This window comes from Delphinapterus leucas, chromosome 17, assembly GCF_059928025.1.
Source record: "Delphinapterus leucas isolate spDelLeu-1000000601 "Yukka" chromosome 17, BTC_Dleu_Yukka2, whole genome shotgun sequence".
Taxonomy (NCBI): domain Eukaryota; kingdom Metazoa; phylum Chordata; class Mammalia; order Artiodactyla; family Monodontidae; genus Delphinapterus; species Delphinapterus leucas.
The window spans coordinates 79,166,671-79,192,439 of record NC_143145.1 but is presented as its reverse complement, the minus strand read 5'-3'; the positions used below and the strand labels follow the sequence as shown (position 1 = coordinate 79,192,439).

Genomic DNA, 25,769 nt, shown 5'->3' with positions numbered 1-25,769 from the left:
TTTTAGGTCTTTAATCTATTTTGAGTTTGTTTTTGTGTATGGTGTTTGGGAGTGTTCTAATTTCATTCTTTTACATGTAGCCGTCCAGTTTTCTTAGCACCGCTTATTGAAGAGGCAGTCTTTTCTCCATTGTATAGCCTTGCCTCCTTTGTAATAGATTAGTTGACCATCGGTGCGTGGGTTTATCTCTGGGCTTTCTATCATGTTCCATTAATCTATATTTCTGTTTTTGTGCCAGTACCATATTGCCTTGATTACTGTAGCTTTGTAGTATAGTCTGAAGTCAGGGAGTCTGATTCCTCCAGCTCCATTTTTTCCCCTCAAGATTGCTTTGGCTGTTCAGGGTCTTTTGTGTCTCCATACAAATTGTAAAATTTTTTGTTCTAGTTCTGTAAAAAATGCCACTGGTAATTTGATAGGGATTACATTGAATCTGTCGACTGCTTTGGGTAGTATAGTCATTTTCACAATATTGATTCTTCCAATTTAAGAACATGGCATATCTCTCCATCTGTTTGTGTCATCTTTGATTTCTTTCATCAGTGTCTTATAGTTTTCTATTGTTTTCTGCATACAGGTCTTTTACCTCTGTAGGTAAGTTTATTCCTAGGTATTTTATTCTTTCTGTTGCAATGGTGAATGGGATTGTTTCCTTAAGTTCTCTTTCTGATTTTTCGTTGTTAGTGCATAGAAATGCAAAAGATCTCTGTGCATTAATTTTGTATCCTGCTACTTTACCAAATTCATTGTTAGCTCTAGTACTTTTCTGGTGGCATCTTTAGGATTTTCTACGTATAGTATCATGTCCTCTGCAAACAGTGACAGTTTTACTTCTTCTTTTCCAATTTGTATTCTTTTTATTTCTTTTTCTTCTCTGATTGCGTGGCTAGGACATCCAAAACTATGTTGAATAATAATGGTGAGAGTGGACATCCTTGTTTTGTTCCTGATCTTAGAGGAGATGCTTTCAGCTTTTCACCATTGAAAAAGATGTTTGCTGTGGGTTTGTCATATTTTCACCATTGAGAATGATGTTTGCTGTGGGTTTGCCATATGTGACCTTTATTATGTTGAGGGAGGTTCCCTCTATGCCCACTTTCTGGAGAGTTTTTTATCATAAATGGGTGTCGAATTTTGTCAAAAGCTTTTTCTGTATCTATTGAGGTGATCATATGGTTTTTGTTCTTCAATTTGTTAATATGGTGTATCACACTGATTGATTTGCATATACTGAAGAATCCTTGCATCCTGGGATAAATCCCACTTGATCATGGTGTATGATCCTTTTAATGTGTTGTTAGATTCTGTTTGCTAGTATTTTGTTGAGGAGTTTTGCATCTATATTTATCAGTGATATTGGTCTGCAATTTTCTTGTTTTGTAGTATCTTTGTCTGGTTTTGGTATCAGGGTGATGGTGACCTCATAGAATGAGTTTGGGAGTATTCCTCCCTCTGCAATTCTTTGGAAGAGTTTGAGAAGGACTGGTGTTAGCTCTTCTCTAAATGTTTGATAGAATTCCCCTGTGAGGCCATCTGGTCCTGGAATTTTATTTGTTGGAAGATTTTTAATCAGTTTCAGTCTCAGTGCTTGTGATTGGTCTGTTCATTTTCTATTTCTTCCCGGTTCAGTCTTGGGAGGCTATACCTCCCCAAGAAGTTGTCAGTTTCTTCCAGATTGTCCATTTTATTGACATAGAGTTACTTGTAGTAGTCTCTTATGATGCTTTGTATTTTTGCAGTGTCTGTTGTAACTTCTCCTTTTTCATTTCTAATTTTATTGATTTGAGTCCTCTCCCTCTTTTTCTTGATGAGTCTGGCTAAAGGTTTATCAATTTTGTTTATCTTCTCAAAGAACCAGCTTTTAGTTTTATTGATCTTTGCTATTGTTTTGTTTCTATTTCATTTATTTCTGCTCTGATCTTTATTATTTCTTTCCTTCTACTAACTTTGGGTTTTGTTTGTTCTTTCTCTAGTTCCTGTAGGTGTAAGGTTAGATTGTTTATTTGAGATTTTTCTTGTTTCTTGAGGTAGGATTGTATTGCTATAAACTTCCCTCTTAGAACTGCTCTTGCTGCATTCCATAGCAGATAAGCAAATATGGAGAACACCTAGACAAACCTTTTCTTGAGAGAGTAACCTGCCCATCTGATGCTGGTTTTCACTATTGTAAAAACATAGGCATTCAACTAAAGTGTTTCAAAATTTAGCATTCATCAAAATCACATGCAAATGTTGTCAAAACACAGATTGCTGGGCCCCACCACCAGAGTTCCTGACTCAGTGGGTATGGAGTGAGGTTTGAGAATTTACATTTTCGGCCATTTCCCAGGTGAGGTGGATGCTTTTAGTCCTAGAACTGCACTTGAAAAACCATGGCATTCAGCCAACAGAAACTGCTACCATTAAACATTGAAACCAAATGAATGTCTCTCAACTTGTTTCTTCCTTGTTCTCTGTGAACTTGAATATATCTTGCCTAGAAGGATAAAAATATGCTAAACTGGTCAATGTAAGTCTTCATTCGGCATTTATGTTTAGCTTTGTAAATCAATAATTTGGTTTTCTGAATTTATACAGCCCTCTGTGAACAGAAGCATATCTAAGTTTCATTTTGTCTTGATTTACACAATTTGTTGGGGGAAGATCCTTTAAGGAAAAGAATTTCAAATTTTGAATGAACTCTTTGGTATCAAGGTGAGTACTTATCTAGACAATAAATCACAACAAGTTATAAATTGGAAAACGCTTACAAGTACCACAAACATCACAACATCCAGGAAATGAAGAATCTAGATTCTGTCTCTGTACAGTGGAATCTCTTCTTTTCCACTAGTTACACACCTGTGCTGGGCAGCATAGCACAAGATCACATGGGGATATGACCTCTGGTCCTGCACGTTCATGATGAAGCTATGTGATTCCATGCAAGTAGTGGCTAGACTATCACTAGAAGTTATTCCTACTTGGACGGCTAACAATAACAACACAGAAGTGATGACAAGCCACTAAATATAATCCACTCTATCCAAACTAATTATATCCCAACTCAGCTGTTCCTTAACAGGATCCCACAAATGTCTGGACCATTTCAATGCCACTCCAATGCCACTGGGGAAGTTTAAATGGAAGAGACAGCAATCTTAACCAATTGTAACTAAAACAGTCTATTTTCATCAGTTTTACTAAGATGTGTGTCATGTGAACCCATTATTAGACTCCCTCCCATGGGCTTAGAAGGATCCATGTTACTTAGGGATCCTGAAGCTTGAACTTGTTTATACTTATAGCTACTCCATGGGAAGAAAGAGAAGGAATGTCAGAGTCTGATCAGACGTAGATCCCCAAGTATTTCCAATTGCTGAGTTAATAGAGCTGAGGGCTGGTGATTAGTCAACATGGATTCAATGAGATAATGGCCATGTTTGCAGCTCATCAGGAGCATACCTTTTGTCACCAAGCACCATATGCCTAGATTTGTAGAAATTCCACCAGCCTTTGACATTAGTAACTGGGACATGCTCCACTTTCCCCCTTTTCTTCCACACCTGTTGGTTTTCTCCTTGGGAGGTGTGCAAGGAAGTGATAGGGAGGAACATGAAGTTACCACGAATGTGAAAGGTAGCTTTTGAAAGTGAACTCCATGGCAACCAGAAGGTCAGAAGAAAGGCAAGCAGTGGAGTGGACTACCTGGGTCTAGATTTCTGCTTTTCACCAGCTGTGAGACATTGGCCTTGTTATCAATACGTCTCTAGTTGAAATAGAAATAATGATGGCACCTCCCTCGTAGGGCTGTCACAAGGACTATAGGAGTTAATACAGTATATGTAAAGCATGTAGAAGAGTGCCTGGCACACAGTAACCACTCAATAAAAGTTAGCTCTTATTATTTGGAAAGTAAAAGGCATTTTAAAATGTGATTTCCAAAGCAGTAGCAGAGATTTTTGGATTTATTTCCACTCTCCTCTTTTAATACTAAAATTAGCACCCTTCCAAGTCCAGTTCCTGGGCAACTGCTGTTGCTATTCTGGGCCATCTGTGATCTTCAATAGCACCAAGCTTGGCGTTCCAATCCACAGCTAGATCACGTCACAACTCCTAGTGATCTGTTGTCTGTTTATTTGCAGAACTGGTCACAATTTGGTTTTTTTTTGTATAAATTGTCTACTTAGCTCTTAAAACTCTGCAGTCGTCTACTGGGGCACCAGCATTTGGATGGGTGTTCTAACACTACATTTTCTCTTCATTACAAGTCCTAAAAATAGGGTGCAACTGACTAATGTTTTCAGCCTTCACAGCAAGATTTGGTTTGTCAGGAAATGGTGTGGGAGTAGTTCTCATATGCACTGAAGGTGCAAAGTGCAAAACAAAAATAACTCAACAAGAGTTTAACAGCCCTTCTTGATGTACGTTATTTACAAAGGCCACAATCTGGAGCTCCAGGCAGAGCCTTAGGAAGCTCGGGAGACCCTTCTGGAACAGGAAAAATGCCAATATAGATTACACAAAAGGGAACATGGGATGAAGAAAGACAAGGTTTAATCTGCTATCTCTTCTGTCTTCATCAGTATTCATGTCTGCTCAGGCATCACAGGACTGAGTTTAGTCAAACTTGGAAGAACTCTTCAATAACATAATGCATAAAAACATATGGAGAAACTGCTAAACCATTGCTGCTTTCATTTTCATATGTAAAAATTTCCCCATCCACTCGAGTGGGTGACTACTTTTCTTTCAGCTGTCTTATTTTCTTGTATGAAACAAGACATATTGCATTAGTAAATCTTAATTGCATTTTCACTTTCTGTGGTTTTAGAATGTTTGGTAGCAAATATTTTGCAAACACTGAGATGCTTCAGAATCAATCCCTACCCTTCAAAAGAAATTCTAAGTATCGGCAGAAGGCAGGAGGAAAACAGTTGTATTCATTAATATCACTACAACAAAGAAAAACATGCCATGATGCTTGGTGTATTCTTTATTCCAGCTTTAATGAACATCACATTCTCGCTTAGGCTAAAAGTCTCAGATGCACATAATTAAGTAATTTTGCTGCATTTTTTAAAAATCAAAAAAATGTTGTTGTCCAGCTTGCTGTTATTCTTTCCACTGCCAACTTAGAAGAAAATTCTTGGGCCTCTCAATGCATTGAGGATGAATTCTTTATTTTCATGCCAAGGAAATATTGTCACAAACACTTTGTTCAGGCAAAAGAAGATTTAGAATAGCTTTGCTTTATCACAGTTTGCAATGTACTTTTGGAGTTAATAGACTCACACAAATGAAATAACCAAAGACATTTCCCCCTTTGAATTTTTTTGAGTTACTTTCTCATCAAAAGTTTTTCAGTTTTACAGTATGGAAAACTTTCCCTTTGTACTTAAAAATCAGAGAGAGAAAAACACACTATTATATTTGAGAAGCAAAGAAGATGATGGATTAAAGCAGATGTAGAGTGTTTGCAGTTATATAAGACTATTAGGGACCCCGCTTGCTCTGGTTTTTGTAATTTGTCCATGTCCTACTTTATATAACTCAATCCGTTGTGAGCCAGACATGAAATAAGCTAATACAGTATTCCATATTTCACTTTGTCAGCAAATTAAAAAAAGTGTAGAACAAACACAATAGTCATCATGGTTCTTGAATAGAGAACGAAGCATTTTTCAAATCCCAGGGAACTTTAAGAGACAGAAGGTTAAGGAGATTTTTTTTTTTTTTTTACAGTGAGCAGATGTGTTTGTTATTGTTGATGGACAAGCTTATCCATTTACTTCAATTAATAACAAGAGTGAGCACATCAATACGTGAGCTTGTCCTGATGCCTTGATTTTTTTCCAATTTGACAGGTAATAGTGGGGCTGGGAAAATGTCACAACAATTTAGTCCTGCCTCACTGGCTTTAACTACTTCGATGACAATGGAAATGCATCTTGCTAAGAGTTCTTATGATTCATAATAATGCTGCATTCGTTGGCTCTTACAAAGGGTTTAAAATTTCTGACAATTAATGGTTGAAAATCATTCCTTTCATGGGCTATTCATTTGGGCACTAAGTAAAATCAAGTTAAAATATTTATGAACAGTATGAAAATGTGGAAACTTTCTCTAGGAACCTGTCTTTTCACATTGAGTCATAAATGAAATCAACTCTGTTTGACAAAAACAGGCCATTTTACCATACGGCCGAGCCACTAACCTCCTCTCGTGTTCTGAAAGATCTTTTCTACAATCTAACAGACTTTGTCAGAGAAACCCTAGTGATTTTTAAAAGCCCATGATCTCCCAAAATTTAGCATATGAGAGCAAATTATGCTTCCAACACACTTGACAATGGGTTTCGAAATCTAACAATTTGCTTCAGTGCTCACTGACCCAGTAAATAAATGCTTTCCTTTTAACATTGAAGCTTGAATGATTAATACCTGTACAGGAGGGGAGGGAAAAGTTAGCAATTTATTTTTTAGAGCAAAAAATAAAAGCCCATTTATACTATTCTGGGGGAAATGGCGTTGGTGTAGGTGGCAGCCTTAACAGTCCATAAAGGTGTAAGTATCTCAGAGAATCCTTGGAGTGGACACATCCCAGCTTCTGCAGTGCCAGAACAGCATTATGCTCATCTTTGTACTTCCCAGCATCTAACACAATCCTTCTCACACATAAAGAACTCGACAAATGTTTTTTGTCAAGCAACATTCTTCTAGACCACACCCTAGAGTAGAGGGAAACAAGTGTCTTAAAAATAGATGTACAAAGCTTAAACTTGGCTGGAATCACGGAGGACAACCTTATTAATATCTCCCTAAAACTTATCTTCTCACCACTCCCCACTTCATTCTGTACATAATCTCCTTTGTGAGGCTCTTCCTAACACTGAGCATCTCCAAAATGAATCATATATTTTCTCCTCTCTTTGACCAGAGTACCTGTAGATCACTTTAACATGACACTTTTTATATTTTAACAGGTTTTCTTTGTCTTTGAAACCACATTTGAGATGTGCAGATATTTTTTTCTTATTTGTTATAAAATCATTTGATTCTGGAAACTAGCATATCTCTATTGCTGAGTAAATGCTCAATAAATGTTTGAATTGCATTGAATTGCTCTGATCCTTTGGACAATCCTATTACAGAAGGCCTACCAACTACTTACAAGGAGACAGGACAAAATAGAGCAAAAGCAAATGTTAAGGGTTGAATTGTGTTCCCCTCGCCCCAAACTTATATGTCGATGTCCTAACATCTAGTATTTCAGAATGTGACCTTATTTGTAGATAGAGTCTTTACAGGGGTAACCAAGTTAAAATGAAATCATTAAAGTGGGACCTAGTCCAGTATGATTGGTGCTCTTGTGAGAAGAGAAAAATTGGACACAGACAAGCACAGAGGGAAGATAAAGTGAAGACCCAGTGAGAAGGCCATCTCCAAACCAAAGAGAGAGGTCTGGAATAGAATTTCCCATCACAGCCCTCAGAGGAAACCCATCTTTCAACTCCTTGATCTGAGACCCCTAGCCTCCAGAACTATGATACAATAAATTTCTATTGTTTAAACCACCCAGTTTGTGGTCCTTTGTTACAGCAGTCCTTGCAAACTAACACAAGTATCCAGTTTTCTTTGCCCATTAAAAAGAAAAGCTAGACAGAAAGTAGTTTGTAACGGCATTGTGACATTGTTGGGGAAGGTTGGTAATATAAAAACTCATATGTGACCTCTACAGACTAACATAGAAAAGCTTGCATTCTTTTCTCCTATAGAAAAACATTATCTTCATGCTATTACTATCTTGCACTAACTCAGTGTTCAAATGCTTTGTGTAATATGAAATGGATCTTCGAGTAGGATGGGAAATTACATTTGCCATAATAAATCAGCCTGTTCTGCAAAGTAGATTATTAAAAATGCCTTCATTTGATTACCTGGGTGAAAATATAAATGGAAAATAACAATTCTAAATGTAGTGTAAGTATTGATAATGTGATGACTAGAGGAACTGTATTCATTCCTAACATTAATAAATTTTTAAGTTTTATTAATGCCTACAATAATACAGTTTTGCTATAATAACCATAATTTACTTAGGCTTATCAACACAATGACTATGGGTTAAACTAAAGGGTCTGCTATGTTTGGTTTTTTTTTTTTGCGGTACGCGGGCCTCTCACTGTTGCGGCCTCTCCCGTTGCGGAGCACAGGCTCCGGATGCGCAGGCTCAGCGGCCATGGCTCACGGGCCTAGCTGCTCCGCGGCATGTGGGATCTTCCCGGACCGGGGCACGAACCCGTGTCCCCTGCATCGGCAGGCGGACTCTCAACCACTGTGCCACCAGGGAAGCCCGGGTCTGCTATGCTTTGTCTCTATGAAAATAGAGACAAAGAAACAAAGAGAGGTATGTTTACTGAGATGGTTTATAAAGTGGGGTTGGAAAAACAAAGTACCCAAAATTGCTTATTTTTAAATTATTCCTTTAAAGAAATTGAGATCATATACTTGAAAAGGCAAGGTTAGACTTTGACCAGCTATATAGTTTTGTTCTTCAAGGTTTTAACTTGATTCCTGCCTCAGAGAGTTAAAATTTGTTTTCTTTCAGACAAAATACTGCTCCCATTCTATGGAAAAAGAAACACAAGAGTAAGAAAATACAGAAAGTTGTATTGCGAGCACAATAGATTCTTGACTTTAAAATAGCTCATACAAACCTACAATAATAACCAAAAGAATCACTAGTATCCAGATCATATTTCACTAAGAGAAAAATCCCTGAACTGTAAACCCTCGTCTACATTACCAAATAAGAACCCGATATGCCAATAAGTGCTTTTCTATCATTTATTACAGTTGTTTTCTTGCTGCTAGATAAGCCATTACTTCAAAACATAAAATAGAAAAATTAAAGACCATTAAAAAAGACCTCTGTGAAGAGTTATAACAGCAAGAGATTTAAATGTAAAAATATACAAAGCATTCATTTAATGAAAAAGGAAAATAATAAAACCTTGTGTTATCTAGATTTCTGTCTCCAAAATCACATTCTCAGTAATTCAGCAAATAATTATTGACCATTAAATTATTTTACTATGTCTTTGTTCATATATTGTGTTTACATACGTATGAAAATATACTACATAAACTCTTATTTTATTCTGAAATGGATCCAAATTCCTATTTTCATTTCTTACCATAAATACATCTTTCCTTAAATATAAGGACTATTTCAAGCCACTTTTGCATATTTCAGAAGTCAATCTAAATCTGTATTGAATAAATAAATAATGAATCATTCCTCTCTGTCATAATTTAATTCTAAACAAAGGATAAGAGAAATGCAAGAAAATAATTTGAAGAGAGTGTACAGTCTGCTCTCATTAACAGTTTCCTTTAAGACCTTTCCAAATCTACCTCAAGTGGTTTTTCTTGCCTAAGCCTCCATGTCTGTAAAGAGCATGGTAACACTACCCTGCAAAGACCATTGGTTAAACTAATGGCAGTTGTAATCATTGAATAGACAGTGACTTCAGAAACAGTTCAACAAGATACCATCAATGTTTATTTTCTCCTCTTCCTTTTGTTACACCTATATCTCCACAACACCTCAGCATTGGATCAGTCCAAACATTGTCACTTCTTCACTCCTACACCTGGACTGATGGAAATGAACCACAGGGCCATGTAAACAGGAGACTCTGACTTCAGCCTTCATACTGCTAGGAGCTCTTTCTAAAGAGTTCTTTATCAGCTATGTCTTCTCTTCTTCTATGGTTTTCCAAGCCTATGCTTCTCTTCTCAAAACTATCCTTTCCTCTATCCCCCACTCTCAGAAGAAGATCTCCCTTCTACATCCATGAGAAAAATCAAGACCTTTAGGCAATAAGTTTGAATTTCATTACCCAGTACCTATAAGTAAACAGACATCTATATGCATTTGTGCCTATGCGTCAAAGGTTGCCAAGACTGTAAGGTGAGTCTAATTCACCTTAGACCCAATGATTTGTTATAAGAATTTGGACAACTAGGGAAAGTTGTTATTCTCATGATTACAGTAAGTTTATGGACTGACTGTATTTTACAGTCATGGTCACTCAGTTGATTATAGTGAAATAATACAGATTAAAATCTGCACAAGGAAAGGCACGTAGGGTGAAGTCCAGAAGAAACCAGGCACAAGTTTCCATTTGTCCCTTTCCATTGGAGTCACACAAGGACACTCTGAATTCCACCAGCAATGCTGTGTGATAACACGTGTGAAGTATTGCTAACCAGGGAAGCTTACCTGAGCCTTTATGTCCAGAGTTTTTATTTCGGGTCAGTCACACAGGTTTGCAGCATCCATGTGTCAGCTACTTAGACACCAGCTCCTCCCCTTCAAAAGCAAAAGCAGGTGAGTACATAATCATATTTTCAGGATAAACAGAAATCCTAACCCCTTATTACTACTCATGTACTTTACTCCATCATCTATTCTTTCTTCTTTTCCTTCAATCTCTATTTCTATCAAGTATAAATATGCTTAATCCCTCTTATTTCAAAAGTAATTGCAGAGACTTTCATTCTGTCAAGATAGAGTAACCCCTTCCTTCCCAGGTAGAGTGAAAGTAAAAGTATGGAGAAAGATAATCATAAAAATATTAATTTTTTTAAAAGCAGGAGTAGTTAAATCAATATTAAATAAAGTGGACCTCAGAACAAAGAAAATTACTAGAGATAAAGAGGGATATTACCTAATGATAAAAGTATCAATCTGCCAGGAAGACAAAAGAACCCATAATTTATATGCATCAAATACAGAACCTCAAATTATATTAAGCAAAAAACTGAGATGATTGAAGGGAGAAATAGATCCAAAGTTATGGTTGGAGAAATCAACACTCCTCTCTCAACAACTGATGGAACTAATGGGCAGAAAATGAGCAAAGCTATAAAAGATCTGAACAGCAAAAATTAGCAAGACCCAGTTGGCACATATAAAACTCTCCACCCTACAACAGCAGAAAACAAATTTTTTCAAACTTCCATAGAACATTCTCCAAAATAGAACATAACCTTGGCCATAAAATAAAGTTCAATAAATCAAAAATAATGAAAATCATACAGAGTATGTTCTCTGACCATCATGGAATAAAACTCTAAATCAATAACAGAAAGACAACAGGAAAATCTCCAAACAGTTGGAAAATAAAGAGCAAACCTGTAAATAATCCATGGGTCAAAGAGACAATCTCAGAGGAAGTTTTAAAAATAAGTAGAATTAAATGAAAATAAAAATACAACATATCAAAATAAGTGTTACACAGCTGAAACAGTGGTAAGGGAAACATTTGTAGCACTCAATGCTTATTTAGAAAACTGGAAAAGTCTCAAAATAAAAATCTTAGTTCTGACCTCAAGAAACTAGAAAGAGTAGAGCACAAAATAAGCCCAAGGCAAGAAGAAGGAAGGAAATAAAAGCAGAAATCAATAAAATTGATAACAGGAGCAATACAGAATATTAATGGAACAAAAAAACGATTTCTTAAAAAAATCAATAAAATCAATAAATGGCTAGCAAGATTGACAAAAACAAAAAGACAGAATGCATGAAACATCAGTATGAAATACTGGATATCACTACAGATTCTGCAGTTATTAAAAGAACAATAAGGGAATACAATGAGAAACTTTATGCTCACAAGCTTAACAACTTATAAGAAATGGACCAATTTCTTGAGAAGTGCAACCTTTAAATACTCAGCCAACTGAAAACAGAGAACCTGCACAGTCTTATAAGCATTAAAAGAAAAATTGAATGTATAGTGAAAACTCTCAAAAAGGATACCTCCATGTTTGGATGGTTTCCCTGGAGAATTCTACTAGTATTTAAAAACTTTTATACAACCTCTCCTATAAAATAGAAGGGAACACTCCTCAACTCATTTAATGAGACCAGTATTACCCAGCTAACAAGACCAGACAAATAACAGCACAAAAAGGCAAAAAACTGAAGACCAATATCTCTTATGAACTCAGACCCAAAAATACTAAACACAGTATTAGCAAATCCAGTCCAGCAATGTATAACAATAATTATACACCAAGACCAAATGGGATTTATTCCAGGTATGCAGGCTGGTTCAATAATCAGATGTTAATCAATGTAGTTCACTGCGTCAATATACTTAAGAAGAAAAACCATATAATCGTATCAGTTGACCCAGAAAATACATTTGACAAAATTAAATTCCCATTTGTGATTTTTAAAAAGCAAAACTTTCAGCGAACTAAGAATAGAGGGGACCTTGCCCAATTTTGATAAACATTTATGAGACACCTACAGCTAACATGGCACTTGGTCAAAGATGAAATTCATTCTCTCTGTGATTGAGAACAAGGTAAGGATGTACACTCTTACCAATCTTATTCAACATATTACTGGAAGTTCAAACCAGTAATAAAGGAAGAAAAATTAATGAACGACATGTAGATTAGAAAGGGGAAAAAATTGTCCCTTTTTGCCAGTGACATGACTGTCTACATAGAAAATCTCAAAGAATCTACCCAAAAAACCTGCATGGAAATAATATCTTAGCTCAGCTAGATTTCAGGATACAGGATCAACACGTGAAAATCAGTTGGATTTCTGTATACTAACAATAAGCATATGTAAATCAAAATTTAAAAATAAATACCATTTCAATCATTCAAAAGAAGATAAAATACTCAGATATAAACTTAGCAAAACACATACAAGGAGCTGTATGTTGACAATTACAAACTACAGATGCAAGAAATCAAAGAACCTAATTTAACGGAGAGACTTACCATGCTCATGCTTAGAAGACTCAGTAATAAAGACGTTAATTTTCTCCCCAAATTTACCTATACGTTTAACTTAATTCCTATCAAAATTCCAGCAAGGGTTTTGGTAGATATAGACAATTTTATTTTTTAATTTATGTGGAAATGCAAGGACCTAGAATACATAAAAATAGTCTTGGGGAAAAAAAGGGAGAAATTATTCTAGCCAATATTAAAGCTGTATAGCTATAGTTATCAATCAAGTTTGATGCTGGCCTAAGAATACACACAGGTTCTGGAGACCCAAGAAATAGACCTGCCAAATATTTCCAGTAGATTTTTGACAAAAGTGAAAAAGCATTTCAGTGGAGGAAGTACAGACTTCAACAAATGGTACTGGAGCAATTGGACATTCATAGGTTAAAAAATGAATCTCAACCTCCACCTCACGCCTTTTACAAAAATTAATTCAAAATGCATCAAAGACTTAAATGTAAAATGTAGAAGTATAAAATATTCAGAAAAAAATAGAAAATCTTTGTGATCTAGGGCTAAGAAAAGAGTTCTTAGACTCCATGATAGAGAGTTCTTTATCATGATTCATAAAAGGAATATTTCATAAATCAGACTTCATCAAAATTAAAAACTTTTGTTTTTTAAAATACCCTGATAAGAGGATGAAAAAAAGCTACAGACTGGGACACAGTATTTCCAAGCCATATACCTCACAAAGGACTAGTATCTAGAATACATAAGTGTTCAATGTTCAATGTTCAATAGTAAGAGAAAAAACACAATTACAAAATGTGCAAAAGTCATGAGAGCCATTTACTAAAGAGGACATACAGGTGTCAAAAAAACACATGAAAAAATGTTATCATTCACCATTAGAGAAATGCAAATTGACCACAATATATCATTACACACCTATCTAAACGGTTAATAAAAATATAGAGACAACAGCAAAAGTTGGCAAGGATGCAGAGAATTAACATATAATGCATATATTACTAGTAGGAATATAAAATGGTACAGCCACTCTGGTAAACAGCTGGTGGTTTCTTGTAAAACTAAATATGCAGCTATCACGTGACCCAGCAATTTCATTCTGGGACATTTATCCCATAGAAATGAAAAATGTAAGTTCACACAAAAACCTGTACGTGAATGTTAACAGCAGCTTAATTTGTAATAGCCAAAAACTAAAAAAACACAGGTGTCCTTCAAAGGAAAAAATGGTTATACCAGCCGTGGTAGAGTCAGACAAAGAAATACTAATCAGTAACAAAAAACAATGAACTATCTATACCCCTAAAAGCTTGATGAATCTCCAGAGAGTTACGCTGAGTGGAGAAAACCAATTCCAAAGATCTCGTGCTGTAGGATACTACTTAAGTTTTTGAAATAACAAAATTGTAGAAACGGCTAACAGACTAGTTGTTAGGAGTGGGGGTGTGGAAATTAGGTGTGATGGGTCTTCAAGGGCAACATAAGTGATCCTTGTTCTGATGGGACTGTAATGTATCTTGACCATGTCAAAGATACATTACATACTACAATGTAATATACTATTACCACCAGGTTTGCAAGATGTCTCCACTGGGGAACTGGGTAAAAAGTACACAGGATATCTCTGTTTTCTTAATTATAATTGCATGTGAACGTAAAAATAAAAAGTTTGGTTAAAAATTTAGATTTGTAAAAGCTCATCTTCATTGATCTTATATTTCCCTCTAGATGCTGTATTGAGTGTACATTTATTGGTACTACTGCCTCTATGCCCGTTCATCCCTTGCCACACAGTTCTTAAGCTAACTCATTGAAATTACCCTCACTAACATTACCAGAGGCCTCCATATGGTCAAAATCAAAAGACACTCATCAGACTGTATACTCCTGGGCCCTTTCACTGCATTACTGACCACTCCCATTACCTTAGACCAACTTGTGAAATGCCTGGCTGCTGGGTCCTTCCCCGAGAGCTTTAATCCAACACCCTTGAAAACAGGTCTCCACTGGCTTCATCCCACCCCTGGGCTGGCACCCACCTGAACACTCTCAGATCACATCTTCAAAACCATTGGCCCTCAAATTACACATCTGTCATTGGAGGTGGTCTGTCCATATGATCTCAAAGAAACTTACCGTCTCAATGTAGTATAGTCATATATAATGGTGGCAGGAAGTAAATATGTAACAAATCAGTTAACACATTTTCATTCAATATTGAATTGTTATTATGTCTATGTCTGCCTGGCATTATTCATATAAATATGCATATACATAATTTTATTTATTTAAAAGGCTATAAATCATTTGTGATTATCTTATGAATTATATTAGCTAAATATAGCACATCACATGTCTAAATGAATCACATTTGGGAGATCTAAGGAAAAATTTTATCTTAAAGATTGCTCTGTGGGTACTTTTTAAAATTATTTACTCTTTGTTTCAGATCTCATTTATTAAATTGAAAAACAAACATGTTATTTTTGCAAAATTTGTTTGCCATTTTGCACTATTTCCCACACATAATTATATCTGAATTGATTTTTTTTTTAAATAAATTTATTTATGGCTGCGTTGGGTCTTCGTTGCTGCGTGCGGGCTTTTCTCTAGTTGTGGTGAGCGGGAGCTACTCACCATTGCGGTGCACGGGCTTCTCATTGCTGTGGCTTCTCTTGTTGCAGAGCACGGGCTCTAGGTGCATAGGCTTCAGTAGTTGTGGCTTGTGGGCTCTAGAGCGCAGGCTCAGTAGTTGTGGCACGAGGGCTTAGTTCCTCCGCGGCATGTGGGATCTTCCCGGACCAGGGCTCGAAGCCGTGTCCCCTGCATTGGCAGACAGATTCTCAACCACTGTGCCACCAGGGAAGCCCCTGAACTGAGTTTCATCTTACCCATTAAAACACATGTAGAAAAAATGCTGATTGCCAAATACTGATGCTGTATTTCTCTAATGAATTTTGATGCAGGAATAAAAGTGAAAAAAATAGTTTTTCGAAGGAAATTTTGATAACTGTTGAAAAATATATAACCAGAAAAATCAATTTGTAATGAATGTGACTATATAAAGAAGCAAAATATTTTCATTTTATTATAAAGGAATTCATCATATTCTGATATCAATAAAACTTATGAGAACTAGATCTTAAAATAAGGCTATTTTTTCTAAGAATATTATTTACTTTGAATAAAAATAACTGTGCTTTATTCTCTGGGGTACTTCAGGAAAATTATTTTGTATAGAAAATTGATTAACACAATAAAGAAATATTTTAACTCTGATTTTTATGTAAACTTAATAATAGTGTGGCAAATTGTAGTTTAAGTAGAAAAGCAGAGGAAAATAAAATAAAACCATTCTTTTAAAAAACATTTTGCTATAGTTCCACCTAAGGTAAAACATTAATTCCATGGCAGAATGAAAAGAGGCTAAGAATGTAGGGTGATAAAAACCCACTTAATTTTATAGGCCTTAAGCTTTGCCAAATTAAATCAGGCTCATTCATTTTAAGTGACTTCTTATTGCTAAGTAATAGTTGTAAGAATGTAAAAGCCAGAGAAATTTAACATTTAGTCCTGCATTTAATTTCCCATTCATGAGCATATTTTCTTTTATTTGCAAGGTAGGTAAGAGGTTAAAAAAAAAAAAAAAAGGAAACAAGTAAGAAGAGACATAGAAATGAAAAATTGAGAGATATGTTCTTATAGCAAAAGACTGACTTTATAGGCAATAAGCCTACGAGTTAGTGAGAAGCAATGAAAAGATGCATAATTCTGGAACTGTGCTGAGGTTGCCATGGTTCTGGATAGCTGAAGGACTGTTAATGGATAAGCAATGCTGCTCACCCTTAGCTTCTTTTTCTCTCTTTCTGTCTTTCTCTAGAACTTTGCCTTGTACTTTATTGACTACCATTGCGATTCATTAAACACTTGGTGTATTACCAGATACTGAGTGTATGAATGTCAGCTGACTGCATGCATGTTCCCTGTAGTTTGCCTTGAGTGCCAAGATTATAAAAGCTCTAAAGTATATTTAACTTCATTTTTATCATTATTAAAAGTGACCTTTTAGACATTTTGCTCTACTGATACCCAAACTTCAGTGGAGGCCCTTTTTGAAGACGGTGTTTGGGCTCAGCAAACAATGGCAAAGTGACTGGTGTAGGTGAAAACCACAGTTGCTGCGCATAGAAGTAGATCCACATTTCTTTTCTTCCTCAAATCTCCTAGGTTGTAGTTGTCAAAGATTTAATAGGAGCTAGAAGAGCTAAACATATATCTGTAGCCAAAAAGAAGGTGGGTAAAAGGCCAATTATCAATGTATCAACTATGCTTTTAAAATGATGATAAAGCAAACTCTCTTTAGATTCTCATTGGTTTGAAATAGGTTAGGTTTTAATGCAAAGTTGTAGATGAATCAGTTATGATCCCCTCACTTTAAGGTATATTCTGGGCTCAGAATTAAACTATATTAAGGAGACACACACACACACACACACACACACACACACACACGCACTAGACATTAGAGCCCATCCTTGGACTCCCCAAAATAACTGGCTTGGAACAGAGAGAATTTTTGCACCTCAAGAGTACATCCTCCAAACATCTTAGCTTTTAAAAATGTTGCACGCATGTGCTAAATTTCCAGCTTTTAAGACTAATGACTAGATCTTGAAGCAATGCTTTTCAAACTGCAGATTGCACCTATTAGGTAAATAAAATCATTCCAGAGGGCACTAACTAGCACTTTTATTGATACATAAATTAAAATTTTATTTCTTTTTAAAAATGGCAAAATAACCAAACCAATAGCTAAAGTAATGAATACTAGTACACACAAATGATAAATAATAATTGAAACAGAAATATCAAAATTCATAGAAGTCTGCTTTAGACAATGTTATGCAAATAAATTTTAGAACTGCAAGAAATAGATAATTTTTTAGAAAAATAAAGTTTACTAAAATTGACTTCAGTAAAAATAGAACAATTAAACAGACAAATATTCATAGAATAAATAATGAAAATTATCAGTGAAATACCTAACACCTTCCAGCTAGAAAATAATAATAAAAAAAAAAACTAGGCCCAGGTGGTTTTACAGGAGAATTCTAATAATCTTTCATAGAATAGTTAACCTCAATGTTATTTAAATGGTTCCAGATTCATATGAAAAAGAAGGAAAGCTTTCAAATTCTTTATATGGAGCAAGTGTAACATTGATTTTAAAACCTGATAAATATAGCATAAAATGGATAACCATACACCAAATTTACTCACTAATATTGAAGTAAAAATACTATATAAAATATTAGCAAAGAACAGGTTGAAAAATAGCCCTGCAGAATTTATTCTAGGAGTGCAAAGATGGTTTAATATCAGGAAATTAATAATGAAATTCACCATATTAAAGGATTTAATTTTTTTTAAAGAAAAATGTCTAATACCAGGGCTGCAGCAGAGAACATGCAAAGTCAGGCGGAACAGAAAGTAATCAAAGATTAACCGAGATATGTCAAAGGGACATAGGAGGTGACTTATCAGAACTCTCACGGGTCAAATTCAGAGCAATATGAGCAGCAAACTAATGATAGTGATGTATTGGAACACATTGAACAGAAATGAATCCATGAGTTCACAGTGATATTCATAGAAGGTGTATTTGAGTGGTGAGAGAGAGACTAAATCTTTTCTCTACTGAAGACTGCCAGATAATACATGCAGAATGGATGATTGGATTAGAGAGTGCTAGTTTGCAACATGCAGTAAAAATGGTTCAGGAAAGGGTTATTGACAAACGGTAACACCACGAAGTGAAAGATTGTTGGGAAGAGGTCACACTATCACTATGGGACCATCCATAGATCATGCATTTATTACAAAAAGAAAATGTGTCATTACAATGGAAAGATCTGGCGTGCATCATCGTAAACAAGTGATCAAATTTAACATCACCAATAATGGGTCGAACTAACCTTATGTCTGCAATGGGAAGTACACATCACTGCCTATGTAGTCTTTTTGAAACAGTGTTTGGCTACAAGTGGCCCAAGGCAGACAAAGAAGTGTAGGAAGAACAATAAAATAATGAACTTCCCAACAACCTTGTCCCAAAGATTGCACCCAAATCCTCTCCAAAGGGAAAACCGTTTAAAATGAGAAAGCAAGATTGATGGAAGAATTAGAAACTCATGTGGAGTGAGGATAACTTAGAAGAATTCCACAAGGGTCTGGCACTTGAGCATTCTTGGTGAGTAAATTAATGTTTGACCACCCTAAGTGCTGACATCACCACTTCGTCCGGCATCTAAACTCACACAGCTTTCGCATTTCCGTAGGTAATGTGCGTGGGACACCACCTGCCAACGGAGAAAAGGATGAAAAACAATTTCTTGCCTCCAGTGAGTGTTGATATTTCTTATTGCCAATATTTTAACTCATTTTAAAAGAACCTGCTTCCTTGTAGAATTACTTCAGGATGAACTACGTAAATAAAATTACTTCTTCTGGGAAGAAGTCAGTGGACTCAAAAAGGGAAATTTCTTATTTATGTGTTGGAGGAATTATCCTACCTCTTGACGTGGATAAATTCATTTCTCTTGTTCATTTTCCTCCCTTGCTATAGAAATAGTTTCAAAACGGAGAAATACAGAGAACCAAAAATAGAAAGAACCTTATGCGTCTTTGCTAGAATCCTCTCCTGTGACTTTACGCTGAGCCAGATGATAATTGCCGGTTGCTTTCTTCTCAGTGTTTCTATAGTATTCTATGTATAATCTTATTGTAGCATTCATTTTCATTGCATTGTAATTACTTATTTACATGTTAGCCTTTACTGTTGGCCTGTAAGTTCCTTGAAGGCAAGAAGCATGCATGCCTTATTTGTGGTGTATACCGGTGCCCAGCATGATGGCTAGCCTGGTGTAGACACTCAATAACTGTCCGTAGAACAGATATCAACTTCCTTTTCCCTTCTCTCTCCCTCTCCCCGGCTTCTGCTTCTCCTCTTTACCTGCTTCAGATCTATTTATGTCTTCACTATCCTATGAGACCGCTGTTATTAAAGATAGGTCTATCTTTTTTGTTTGTTTGTCTGTATTGGGCCTTCGTTGCTGCGCATGGGCTTTCTCTAGTTGCGTGAGCGGGGGCTACTCTTCCTTATGATGTGTGGGCTTCTCATTGCGGTGGCTTCTCTTGTTGCAGAGCACGGGCTCTAGGCACGCGGGCTTCAGTAGTTGTGGCTCGCAGGCTCAGTAGTTGTGGCTCGTGGACTCTAGAGCGCAGGCTCAGTAGTTGTGGTGCACAGGCTTAGTTGCTCTGCGGTATGTGGGATCTTCCCGGACCAGGGCCCAAACCCATGTCCCCTGCATTGGCAGGTGGATTCTTAACCACTGTGCCACCAGGGAAGCCCAGGTCTATCTTATATAAATATTTTTTTACTTTTCAATTTCCTATGACTCTATAGAAGGAATAGTTCATAATATGTCTGCTTTATATATGCCAAGTTATGTCACCTTTAAAAATTTACTACCACACACAAAAGTTCTCAGGCCTCCATGACTGATGTTCTTCTCAGAAAACACAATAAATTGTGTCTTTCTAGTAACTTTTAGTAAGTTACACACTGTGAACTACAAGTCCTGTTCAATGCTGAGTCATTGACATTTGATTATTAATTTTGAATAAATAATAATATTTCATGACTTCCAAATGTTCATCTAAACATTTGAATACTTCTTTCGGTTGCTTTAGAAAGATAATCTGTATCCCCAGAGTATCAGATATACATAGCCCTTTAGATGAATCCTCTGGACCTCTTATACAGGGATGGAACTGAGAGTCAGAATTATTTGTCAGGACATAGATACAATGCAAAACTTATTATTATTTTTTTTTGGTGAAGACTGTGACCAAAATACATTAGTTAAATTGATATTTCTATCCCACTTACTCTCATACAAAATTATTCAGGCTTGATTTTCTTTCTTTAGGAGAAGTTAGAAGATACTAAATTTAAGTTAATTTTCTCATGAATCTTTTTCAAGTTATTTTTATATATCATTGATTTTTCTTTTAGAGTGAAGACATAGATAACATATAGATACTCAGCAGTCCTTACAAAGGGTTTCTAAAACATTTTGTTTTCTAAAACATTTATAGTTGCTTTAACAAAAAGAGACATTTGGAAGATTACAGTTCTCCTAAAATGCTCTACTTTTTCTCTGCTGTGCCTTAAAATCTCTATCATTTTTATAGATCAAAAGATTGGTGTTCAGAAAGTTTTAAGATGTTCAGAATAGCATAAAGCACACAAAGTGAAGTCCATTTCCATGAAGCAAATAGTTTTAATTGCTGAACTAGAGGTTTTAATGACAATGTCTATAAAAATTTTATACATATGAGATGTACTCCTGAAAGCATCATTCAGTTGCTTGTGAGGATTCAAAGCTCAATTCTTTCATATTTCTGCAAATGGGACAACTTTTTTCTATGTATAATGTAATCACTGACCTTAATTCTTGTTAACTTAGTAACTGGATTAACCCTTTTAGACTTGTCCAGCTAAGTATTTCTAACAATTCAGAACAAGGATGAACCTAAAATTCTTATTGCAATATGAAGAAAATAGTATATGCTAGATTGCTACAGCCTCAGATCTACTACACATTAAGTTTAGGAAGATCTTACAGAATGAAAAAAATATATATCTCCCAAAAACTCAATAAAGATGATATATTACTTTACTTTTCCCATGTGGTTAAAAGTTCTTTCTCTAGGTATTTAATCGTGCTAGAGGAAAAGGTCTGTATTTATACATATTGGTATGAAATTACATATCCCTTATAAAATACATAATAAACCACATTAATTTTGCCATATGTTGGTGGATGACATTATTATTACTTAACCACTTCATTCATTTGTAGAGATGTGGATGGACCCAGAGTCTGTCATACAGAGTGAAGTAAGCCAGAAAGAGAAAAACAAATATCATATATTAACGCATATATGTGGAATCTAGAAAAATGGTACAGATGAACCTATTTGCAGGGCAGGAATAGACACATAGATGTAGAGAACGGACATGTAGACCCAGCGGGGGAAGGGGAGGGTGGGATGAACTGGGAGATTAGGATGGACATATATACACTACCATGCATAAAATAGATAGCTAGCTGGAACAGGCTATAAAGCACAGGAAGCTCAGCTCAGTGCTCTGTGGGATGGATGCGGGGGTGGGAGGGACGTCCAAGAGGGAGGGGACATAGGGATACATAAAGCTGATTCATTTGATTGTACAGCAGAAACTAACACAACATTGTAAAGCAATTATACTCCAATAAAAATTAAAAAAAATAAAAATAAGGTATCTGAATTTTAAAACAAGAGACTTCCAGTTAGCAAAAGTACATTATTTAAAGCTTTCTTTTTTGGGGGGGTTGGGGGCGAGTGCCTGCCTGCAGGTCATTTTACTGATTAGAGGGAAATACCAGTTTCGTTTTTCTTTTTTTTTAACATCTTTATTGGAGTATAATTGCTTTACAATGGTGTGTTAGTTTCTGCTTTATAACGAAGTGAATCAGTTATACATATACATATGTTCCCATATCACTTCCCTCTTGCATCTCCCTCCCTCCCACCCTCCCTATCCCACCCCTCTAGGTGGTCACAAACCACCAAGCTGATCTCCCTGTGCTGCGCAGCTGCTTCCCACTAGCTACCTATTTTACGTTTGGTAGTGTATATATGTCCATGCCACTCTCTCACTTTGTCACAGATTACCCTTCCCCCTCCCCATATCCTCAAGTCCATTCTCTAGTAGGTCTGTGTCTTTATTCCCGTCTTACCCCTAGGTTCTTCGTGACCTTTTTTTTTTTTTTCTTAGATTCCATATATATGTGTTAGCATACAGTATTTGCTTTTGTCTTTCTGACTTACTTCACTCTGTATGACAGACTCTAGGTCCATCCACCTCACTACAAATAACTCAATTTTGTTTTTTTTTATGGCTGAGTAATATTCCGTTGTATATATGTGCCACATCTTCTTTATCCATTCATCCAATGATGGACACGTAGGTTGCTTCCATGTCCTGGCTATTGTAAATAGAGCTGCAATGAACATTTTGGTACATGACTCTTTTTGAATTATGGTTCTCTCAGGGTATATGCCCAGTACTGGGATTGCTGGGTCGTATGGTAGTTCTATTTTTAGTTTTTTAAGGAACCTCCATACTGTTCTCCATAGTGGCTGTATCAATTTACATTCCCACCAACAGTGCAAGAGGGTTGCCTTTTCTCCACACTCTCTCCAGCGTTTATTGTTTCTAGATTTTTTGATGATGGCCATTCTGACTGGTGTGAGATATCTCATCGTAGTTTTGATTTGCATTTCTCTAATGATTAATGATGTTGAGCATTCTTTCATGTGTTTGTTGGCAATCTGTATATCTTCTTTGGAGAAATGCCTATTTAGGTCTTCTGCCCATTTTTGGATTGGGTTGTGTTTTTTTTTGTTATTGAGCTGCTTGTAAACTTGGAGATTAATCCTTTGTCAGTTGCTTCATTTGCAAATATTTTCTCCCATTCTGAGGGTTGTCTTTTGGTCTTGTTTATGGTTTCCTTTGCTGTGCAAAAGCTAATATCCTTATCCACGGGGGCTCTGCTATGTGTCACATAAAAGAGAATGAAAAGACAAGACAACTCCCCTCCAGGAAGCTAACAGTCTGCATAAGGCAAAGTTGGTATAAACAATCCTAAGAGATAAACTGTTTAGTGAAGCTCCCGGTTAGGCTAGATGAGTAATTACTTTGATGAAGAAAATAAAATACAACAGGAATTTTGAAATGTTCTTGATCCTGGGAGATGAGAAAAGTGCCGGGGTAGGGATGCAAACCTCAGTTACATATGAAATGCTGTGTCTGAAGGGTTTACCAAAAGTTTACTTGTGGGATGAGTTAGAAAAAGTGATGCCAAATATTCAATTGGAAATTGTTTGCTCCTCTCTTCTAGAATAATCTTTAGTTATTTTCAAACCTGTAGTAAAAAATCTGTTATCCAAACAACTTTGTATCAGTGGTGCCTTGACGAATGAGGAGAAATGCAAGTGTCTACCCTTGGGACAAAGTGAGTGAGGTAGTCAAGATCTCAGCTTCAGGAGGTGAGATTGCAAGTGTGTTTGATGATTGAATGAGAAGTAAGAATCGAGAGCAGGACATAAATCACCCTCAAAGTATTTGTAAATATGGTCTTTCTCTGGCACATGTAATGGAAGCTTGAGCATTTTGCTTGGATATTAAAAGGTGAGATCAGCATGCTAAAGATTGAAGACCAGTGAGTTAAAAATGCAATTTACAAGTTGCTCAAATACTTGCATTATATAGTGAGGAAAGGATGTGTTTGTGTGTGAGACAGGTGTGTGTGTGTGGCGGGGGGAGGGGGGGCATGGTGGGGTGAGTGAATGGAGGGAGACAATAGCCCGGGAGAGAAATAGAGTATTTGAGATTCACGTGTAGAGAGTGGAAGAAAAAATAAACTGTAATTTGTGCTGTGCTTCCTCCCTAATTTATCAAAGGTATCTTTGGCAAATTTTGTCAGAACTTTTTTTTCATAGAATTGATTTTTTTCCACCTAAGATGAAGAAAGGGCTTGGGCAGTTATACAAAAAATTCATAAAAGTCAAGTGAACTTGGGCAACTACTCCAACTCCCCCCCACCCCAAAGGGCAAAGTGTATATAAAACCCAAAAATAATTAGTAAAGAATTTTAATTCACTCTTATTGTAACTGAGTCTTTGTTCTAGCAAAATCAAATTAAAATGTGGCTTGTGCTTTTCAAAAGAAGTTTAAATAAATGATTCTTGACTGTAAATAAACAAAATTCAGAGAAATAAAACTTTGGTTTCTGACAGAGAGTTATGTGTATGGGAAATCATGCTCTTTTATTTGAAACACCAAAAGGACCAGTGTTTATAGGGATCAAATGATATGAGAGTTGTAATCTGTAATTAAAGCTGGAGTTTTAAAGTAAATATCAACTGCAATCAAGGAAGAGTACAATTTAGGAGGTGTATGTGCAGAAGAAAGATGGAGGTATAATTTTTTAAAAATTAAGCACATTTTTAAATAGAAATCTCTCAATGTGGGATGTATTTTTACTACCATTATAGTAGATCAATATGAACATAAAATTGAGTATTTAAGTTAAACATATGCTGTACATATCTAGAAAGTCTTTGCTGCATCAAGTAATTAGGCTTAGTAAATTTGAGCATTTCTGAGATTTTCACAAACAATCATGCACTTAACAACATCAATCAATTAAATTTTCAAGGTATCTCAGATGCAGTCAACATTCTTATAAAAATGGAAACCACTTCTGATCACACCACAGCCCCTCCTCTACGCCACCCCCTTGGAGCCAAAAGAGGTGTTTTCGTTAAGTTCCTGTGTCACTAGTATGTCTTTATCCATGCCTTCTCTAAACCTCTTAAATACAAATAAACACAGAATACAGGCATATTTCTCATTATGCAAGCAGACTTCCACATACATATTCTAAAGAAAAGCACAGAGCAGCTGCCTTCCACTTTTTTTAATGGTATGAATAGGGCCTTTAATATCAATGCTGAAATGGAAGTGATTAGTATTATTTACTGAATTTTAAAGCACCTTAGGACGTTCAGCCAGACAGTTTATTTGATTGGCTGAATATACAGACACCTCATTTTGGGAAAAATATGTTGGCACAGGCAAAGAAACAGCTATCTGACTGCTTCACAGACATTTACAGAGGATTTGAACTGACAATTCTGCTTTTAAAAATGATGCTCGTAGAGAATAACATGCTCTTTCTAGCATCATATGGTCTTCTTTACCTAATCACACTCCTTACTCTAAAATTTGGAGCATTGAGGATGATAATGTAGAATTGGTTCAGCTTACAAAAAGCTTTTATTTTTGATGCTTTGATGTATAGTACCTGATGCAGA

At 35.9% G+C, this 25,769-nt stretch overlaps 1 long non-coding RNA gene across 1 annotated transcript in view; it reads right to left on the bottom strand.

Annotated features, from left to right (window-relative positions):
* Nucleotides 1-2,806: 2,806 nt before the first annotated feature.
* LOC111185617 (uncharacterized) overlaps nt 2,807-25,769 on the bottom strand; it is a 149,842-nt gene continuing 126,879 nt past the window's right edge. Inside the window, exons 2-3 of the long non-coding RNA XR_016388559.1 lie at nt 15,417-15,602; nt 2,807-10,359 (exon numbers count right to left, since the gene is read on the bottom strand). This is a non-coding gene — a long non-coding RNA (uncharacterized LOC111185617). The remainder of the gene's footprint in view (nt 10,360-15,416; nt 15,603-25,769) is intronic.